The sequence below is a fragment of the Culex pipiens genome, chromosome 3 (assembly GCF_016801865.2).
Source record: "Culex pipiens pallens isolate TS chromosome 3, TS_CPP_V2, whole genome shotgun sequence".
Lineage (NCBI taxonomy): Eukaryota > Metazoa > Arthropoda > Insecta > Diptera > Culicidae > Culex > Culex pipiens.
Genome location: NC_068939.1, coordinates 61,151,766 through 61,160,344, shown reverse-complemented (window position 1 = coordinate 61,160,344; position 8,579 = coordinate 61,151,766).

Sequence of the window (8,579 nt, the reverse complement as noted above, 5' to 3'; positions counted from 1 at the left end):
ACCCTCTCGCGGATTGTAAAACCATACACCGCGTGTACTTCACGCGTACTCTCGGCCATAGACAGCTGGCTCCGGGGTAGTAACGAGTACGAGGGATCCGATTCATTCATGAGTGAACCTGGAAAACATGTGGTCTCCTGGAACATGAATGGGCATGAATGGATTTATTGTAAGTTGGACTTACAACACAAATGACTGAAACATAGCATAAAGGGATAATGCATTAGATCTTATTTTTTCGTCTTTTCTCCCTTTCTTTATCAATAGAAACATTGTTTTTGTAAGTTTAAAACATCCTTAAATACGTTCAACATGCTAACTTGCCTGAGTAAATTTTACAAAATGAACTTTATTTTAAGTCCCAATGCATTTTAATTTTTAATACAGTTCAGTGTCGAATATCCCAAGTTTAATTTTCCGAAAATCGTGAAAAAATACTATTCGTATGTTTAATTCCCAATTTTGTTGAATAAAAATTCAAGTTTTGCGATCCTGTAGAAGTCAAAATCGAAAACCAATAGGGCGTAATATTCAATGTTTGGCTCTTTCACAATGTTAGTCCTGATTTAAAAATTTTCAAAATATTTTTTCGAAAAGATCGGAAAATTTCACGAATGTTTCATGTATTAACATTGATAATCGAACCATTAGTTGCTGATATATCGTCATATATTTTTTTTGATATCGTCATTAGAAAATGGTGGGTTATTTTGGTGAGATTAAGAAAACTTCAATTTTCGTGTTTCTTTTTCTTAAAGCGGCTCTGTCTCAGCAACCCGAGGTCCAATCTTCAATGTCTCTTAGACAATTTTATAGCAAATTTTCTGAATTTTTCAAAAAAAATATTTTTAGAAATGGTCACTCATGGTCATTATTATTAAAAATTGAAAAACTGCAAATATTTCGCTAAAATCAAACTTTCGGTGGCTATATCTTGAAAAAGGAGCCGTTTATCAAAAAATCTGTAAAGTACTTTTCGATTGCAAATTCAATCTTGCATTAAAAAATAATGTCAAACTTGTTTTTGCATGAAACTCCGATTTTTTTTCCAAATATCACTGTTTTTTCAGAAATTTATAACTCGGTGGCAGATTTTTTGACCATGTTTTTCTATGGCTCAAAAGTCACGGATTTTTGTCCCCTACACGCACAAAAATTGTGTAAGTTTGAATTAACAAAACAGTTTATTACAAACAACTATCAAGGTTTATAAGCATCACAAACACATTTTAATATTTTAGTAATCACCGTTTCTCGGTTCTACTAACATTTTGCCGATTTGACAAACAAGTTTGTTGTTTGAAACTAAACTCGTTTAAACGTGTAAGGAAAATTAACAGTGTATGTTTTTACTCCAACCTCAACATCAAGATGGCCGAAGTGAAAAAAGTGGAATTCTAAGGATTTTTAGTGAATAGGTAAGTATCTAGTTAATTAGTTATTCGATTTATAATCAAACCTAATATTTTCCTTTTCTAGTAATTGTTCGTTCCATATAACTAGGCTGGTGGACGCTTTTCCAGGTATAATCAGGTAAAAGCTATGCCTTTATTTGAGCAGTTTGATTTTTCAGAAGTTTCAGTTTCAGATAACTTTCTCCATGTCTCCAGCAGCTGATGTTTCTATTTGGTGTCCAGCGAAAATGCCTGTCAAATAAGTGTGGCCGGAACTCCCTGTGATGCATTTATATGAGTTGAAAATGTGGAAATAAATGTAATCAAAAGAAGCTTTTGTTTATATAAAGAAAACAAAGAAAAAGAAGAAAAGCCTACCCCGGTTTTTTATTTTCACAAAAATGATCCTTGAATCAACAATCACGTTTGTTAAATCATCCCAAATGTTTATTGTATTTACAAACATGTCAGGCCGTGGCAATGACAAACATGTTTGTTGAAACCACAAACATGTTAGGTTGAATTTGACAAACATGTTTGCCGGCTTTGAGACGACAATCGTGTTTAGCAGCTGTAACCAACATTTTGCCAAGTTCACAATCAGATTTTTCTGCGTGTAAAACATATCAAAAAATCTCGAAAATAAAAAAAATACGTATTTTGGGAAATTGAGTTTTAATGAAAAAAAGTTGATAAAAAAAATCGGAATTTATTTTTTTTTCCGTGTACCTATTTTTTCTCAAAAGTCCTCAACAATACCTACAACTTTGCCGAAGACACCAAATTGATCAGAAAATTCACTCAAAAGTTACAGCTGTTTGAATAATTACATACCATTTTTGTATAGACAGCAGCCAAAATTGTATGGAGACTTATATGGGTGAACCAATGGCGCAAAATAGCTTATTTAGTCATATGGAAGGCCCCCACAAAGTTTAAGTCAAATAAAAAAATACAAAAAATAAAAATGGTTGAAATCGGCCGATTTCGTAGAGAGTTGCTCTATGGGATTTCGGATAATCGAATCATGGCAAAAAAATCGTTTTTTTTTTCTTACTTCTAAGCATAAAACTCGAGTTCTGTTACCCCATTTCAGTTAAATTCGAGTGGTTTTGTGGCCTATTATCATACCAAATACATTGGCCGCCATCTTCGATGTACAAACAAGACAACGAAAAAAATCTTAGTTCAATTATCCGAAGACTAATTTACCGAAACGCGATTTTTATTTCATTTTTTAAAATCAAATTCAATTTTAGCGATCCCAATTTAGTCAAATTCGAAAACTAAAAGCATCTTCTCAACAGACCCACTCCAGACCCAATGATCCGAAGTTCGACTATCCGCAGGTTTGTATGGGACTTCGGATAATCGAATTACAAACAGAAATAATTTTCTTTCTTATTTTTATATTTTCTTACTTTTAACCATCAAATTTGAGTTCTGACACCCTATTTTAGTCAAATTTGAATAGTTGATTACCTACTAATTACAAAATGCTTTTTTAAATATGGGACCATCCATAAACCACGTGGACATCTTAGGGGGGGGGGGGTCTGGCGATTGTCCACGATCCATACAAAAAAGTTTTTTTTGTATGGACAATTGTCCACGAAGGGGGGGGGGGTAACAGATTCCCAAAAAAGTGTCCACGTGGTTTATGGATGGTCCCTATTTCATCTTCGCTATTTTGGATTCTAAATCACTTTGGCGTAGTTTAGGGGTCAAACTTTAGCTCAACAATCGGAAACAAGACAATGATTTTTTTAGTGATTCAATTATCCGAAGTGATTTTTTTTCTAAGGGCTTCGGATAATCGAGTCTGGACTGTATTTGGTTCAGATTCCAGGGTCGCCAGATCGAGTAAAAATTTGTATTGAGTTTCGAACCCAAGTGTATGGAGAAAACGACCACTTTTACTTTTGCTGTCGTGGTTAGCGAGATTCCAGATTCCATCGGAGTACCTGAAATAGGTTTCAAGGAACCAGCTCGGTCGAAAAACGAATATTTCGATTTTTCGAAAAAAATCAGTATTGATTCAAAAATTCATAACTCGGTAAAAGATTTTCTGCCCGTTTTGGAAATTTCTGAAAAAATGGCATTTGATGTCCCCTAAAACATATCAGAAAATAAAAAAAATCTGAAATAGTGTTTTTTTGCATATCAAGTTTTAGTGAAAAAACGTTAAATTAAAAATAATCACCCCCAAATAACCGTGTATCATTTTTTTCAGTGTAGTCCTTATCCATACCTACAACTTTGCCCAAGACACCAAATCGATCAAAAAATTCCTTCAAAAGATACAGATTTTTGAATTTTCATATATATTTTTTGTATGGACGGCTGCCAAATTTGTAAGGAAAATAATATGGACAAACTAATGATGCAAAATGGCTTCTTTGGATATACCGAAGGCACCAACAAAGTTTCAGCCGGATTAAAAAATACAAAAAAATAAAATTTAAGAAAATAGACCGATTCCATCGATAATTGCTCAGCAGTATTAATTGGACAAATAGAAACGAGAAAAAACGAGTCGGTAAAACAAAATAAAAATAAAAGGTAGAAGGTAACTGAAAATGGAAAGAAGGGAAACCGCGTTCTGCGTTGTTAGAGGTACTTCCAAAACAGTTGGTTCAACATGCTGCAAATCAAAAATGATCATTGAAATATTATTTTTAAAGTTGGTTTCGAAAATATCTACAAATTAAAAAAATAATCCAAAGGTAATCTAAACAACTTATAATAGGGTCCTGAAGATGGGCTTCGATATAAAAAAAATCGCCAAAAATCAATTTTTCAACCAATTTTTGATCTTTAAAAAGCATTGGAAAGAAGAACTCTTGAATTTTTTGAAAATTCATGGGTTGAAAGTTTAACTTGTTTTATGGCCGTCATAGCGGCACTTTTTGGTCTCAATTTTGTCATATTCGGAATCCTCGGAAAATTTCACGTAAGTAAGAAGTATTGGAGTTGTAAATTTGATTGGAAAAATGTCATTTAAAATGCATTTAAATATTTTTAACATTTTGTCGGATTAGGGGTAAAACAGATATTCGCCTACTTGATACAGCATTTGACGTATTGATCACATTGAAAACTAAATAAACGTTTTTTTTCCAAAAATGATTTATTTAATTATTTTTTAAATCAAATTTACAACTCCAATACTTCTAACTTACGTGAAATTTTCCGAGGATTCCGAATATGACAAAATTGAGACCAAAAGTGCCGCTATGACGGCCTACAGGGCAAAAACTAACGTTGTAAAATGTTTGTTATAGAAAAATCGAAAAACTATGAGAAAAACTGCGATTGGCCAAAAAGCTTATAGTCCATGAAATTACCTATCTTTTGACCTATGGGAGTATGGGTGTTGGAGGCTGTTGGAAAAAGATAATAAGGTTTTAAAAAAATCCATTTTTAACAGTTATTTGCAAAAGCTATGAGAAAAAATCAAACAAATCCTGGATGTCTATGGCACATTTTGAAGAGCTTCAAAAGACCTTTCGAATGCATCTAAGAGAGTTGGAATTGAGGAAGTTTTACGGAAATGCGAGCAATTTTAAGATTTTTAATGTTTTTTCAACCTCAACTTCAAAGCCCGTTTTACCCCACTTCCCTTTGTCGTAGAGCAGGGGTGCTCAAAGTTTTTGGAAGCCGGGCCAAATTCAGGGTTGTTACGGAAAAGTCGAAAAAAAATCCGCGCCAGATCCGCGCCGACCCCAAAACCCAATCCGCGCGAAATCCGCGACATATAAAAAAAATCGCGACAAACATAGAAGAGAGTAACATAATGAATGAAATTTTAAACGAAAAAATTAAAATACAGAAAACATTTCGATCAGTGCCGTTGATCAGTAACTGTTGCAGGGTTGTTACGGAAAAGACGAGAAAAAATCCGCGCCAGATCCGCGCCGACCCCAAAACCCAATCCGCGCGAAATCCGCGCCATATAAAAAAACCGCGACAAACATGGAAGAGAGTAACATAATGAATGCAATTTTAAACGAAAAAAGAATAATACAGAAGGCATTTGGATCAGTACCGTTGATCAGTTGTGGATTCATATCCCACCTGTACCAAATGGAACCTTTTTTGCCATTACTGAAACAATATTAGCATTTTTTTGCAACACTTTAAATACGTTGCTTTAAAAACGAGTTCAGAAAAAAAATTAAATTCGAAGATTTAAAAAAAAACTAAAACCATAAAATAAATCACCAAATTATAAAATCTAGGGATTAAGTACTTGATAATTCTCGCCAAAACTTTACTCTGGAAAATCGAAACACGAAATTTCTATTATTTTCTTCTCTAAATTTTTCTAATCTAAAATATGACTCTGAAAATGATCCGAACTAAGAAAATGGCAAAAAAATAATATAATAATTTGAAAATTTAATGATTTGATGATTAAATAATTTAATAATTTAATAATTCAATAATTTAATAATTTAATAATTTAATAACTTAATAATTAAATAATTAAATAATTTAATAATTTGATAATTTAATAATTTAATAATTTAATAATTTAATAATTTAATAATTTAATAATTTAATAATTTAATAATTTAATAATTTAATAATTTAATAATTTAATAATTTAATAATTTAATAATTTAATAATTTAATAATTTAATAATTTAATAATTTAATAATTTAATAATTTAATAATTTAATAATTTAATAATTTAATAATTTAATAATTTAATAATTTAATAATTTAATAATTTAATAATTTAATAATTTAATAATTTAATAATTTAATAATTTAATAATTTAATAATTTAATAATTTAATAATTTAATAATTTAATAATTTAATAATTTAATAATTTAATAATTTAATAATTTAATAATTTAATAATTTAATAATTTAATAATTTAATAATTTAATAATTTAATAATTTAATAATTTAATAATTTAATAATTTAATAATTGAATAATTTAATAATTTAATAATTTAATAATTTAATAATTTAATAATTTAATAATTTAATAATTTAATAATTTAATAATTTAATAATTTAATAATTTAATGATTTAATAATTTAATAATTTAATAATTTAATAATTTAATAATTTAATAATTTAATAATTTAATTATTTAATAATTTAATAATTTAATAATTTAATAATTTAATAATTTAATAATTTAATAATTTAATAATTTAATAATTTAATAATTTAATAATTTAATAATTTAATAATTTAATAATTTAATAATTTAATAATTTAATAATTTAATAATTTAATAATTTAATAATTTAATAATTTAATAATTTAATAATTTAATAATTTAATAATTTAATAATTTAATAATTTAATAATTTAATAATTTAATAATTTAATAATTTATTAATTTAATTATTTAATAATTTAATAATTTAATAATTTAATAATTTAATAATTTAATAATTTAATAATTTAATAATTTAATAATTTAATAATTTAATAATTTAATAATTTAATAATTTAATAATTTAATAATTTAATAATTTAATAATTTAATAATTTAATAATTTAATAATTTAATAATTTAATAATTTAATAATTTAATAATTTAATAATTTAATAATTTAATAATTTAATAATTTAATAATTTAATAATTTAATAATTTAATAATTTAATAATTTAATAATTTAATAATTTAATAATTTAATAATTTAATAATTTAATAATTTAATAATTTAATAATTTAATAATTTAATAATTTAATAATTTAATAATTTAATAATTTAATAATTTAATAATTTAATAATTTAATAATTTAATAATTTAATAATTTAATAATTTAATAATTTAATAATTTAATAATTTAATAATTTAATAATTTAATAATTTAATAATTTAATAATTTAATAATTTAATAATTTAATAATCAAATAATTTAAAAATTTAATAATTTGATAACTTAAGAACTTTCTTGAAAAAATAAAATTAACAAAAAAATCAATGGTAATATTTTCGTAATTTTTCAATTTAATAATCCGTTTTTTACGTTTTTTTTGAGTCTGTAATGTTTTGACAATTTCAAATTATGAATTCTATTTTTTTTATTATTTGAATATGTAAATTCTGAAATTTTAAATTGTTGAATTCCAGATTTCTTATTTTTTTTTTAATTTTAACATTACATTTCGCTTTTAGACGGAGATTTTAGCAGATTTCTAAGTGGATTTCGTCATGTTGTGATAATTGGGAGAAGAATCAATTCTACCTGAATCAGAGTGGCAACAATTTTTTTATTTTTTCAATAAATCAAAAATTTAAATTTTTATATTTAAAAAAAATTGAAAATCTACAAAGTTTCATAGCCTAAAATTTTTAAAATTCTGTATTTTTTTCGAATTTTGTTATTTTGATTTTAATAAAATTGGTATTTTTTTGAATTGTTAAGCAGATGTTTAAAAAATAATGAGTTGTAATGTTATGTTAAATTTATATAACAAATCTCAATACATTAAAAAAAAACGCTCCTTGAAGATTATTTCAAAGTTTCGTATTAAGAAAAAATAACAATCAATATTTTTTAGAAGAAAATTTTCTTCATTAACAACTTCTTAGAAATTGATGTTTTCGCACTCAACGAAAAAGATTGAATTTATTTTATTCGTAATAATATTTTCCTTTGTAATTTGAAAGAAATTCTATCGTTCTCAATTATTTTGTTTATCAAAATTGCTATCCGCGCGAAATCCACGCCTGAGCAAAATTAGCCAGCAAATCCGCGCCAGATCCGCGCGATACGCGCCATCCGCGCCATCCGCGCGATCCGCGCCGTCCGTAACAACCCTGCAAATTTGAAGCTCAAATGAGCTTGCGGGCCAAATTTACAAAAATGGTTGTTAAAAAAAAATTAAAAAATAAATTAAGTTATTTTAATGTAAAAGATAACATTTCTGTTATTTAAAAAAATGTCTTTTTAAAATAATAGAAACCACAAAATATCGGGATTCTATCGATATTGATGATTTTGTTGTTTCTGGTATTTGAAAAAAAGTTTTTAGCTGATTGTACTAGTGTTTTCCAAAAAAAATTAAAGTTTTGTTTTTATATTTCGAAAATGGTGGTGACATTACATGTTGAACAATTCATTCAGTGTGGGTAATGAAAAATCGTTGAGAGCCAGAATTTCAACATTTCAATGAAAAAAAAACTTTTAAAAGATGTTTTAA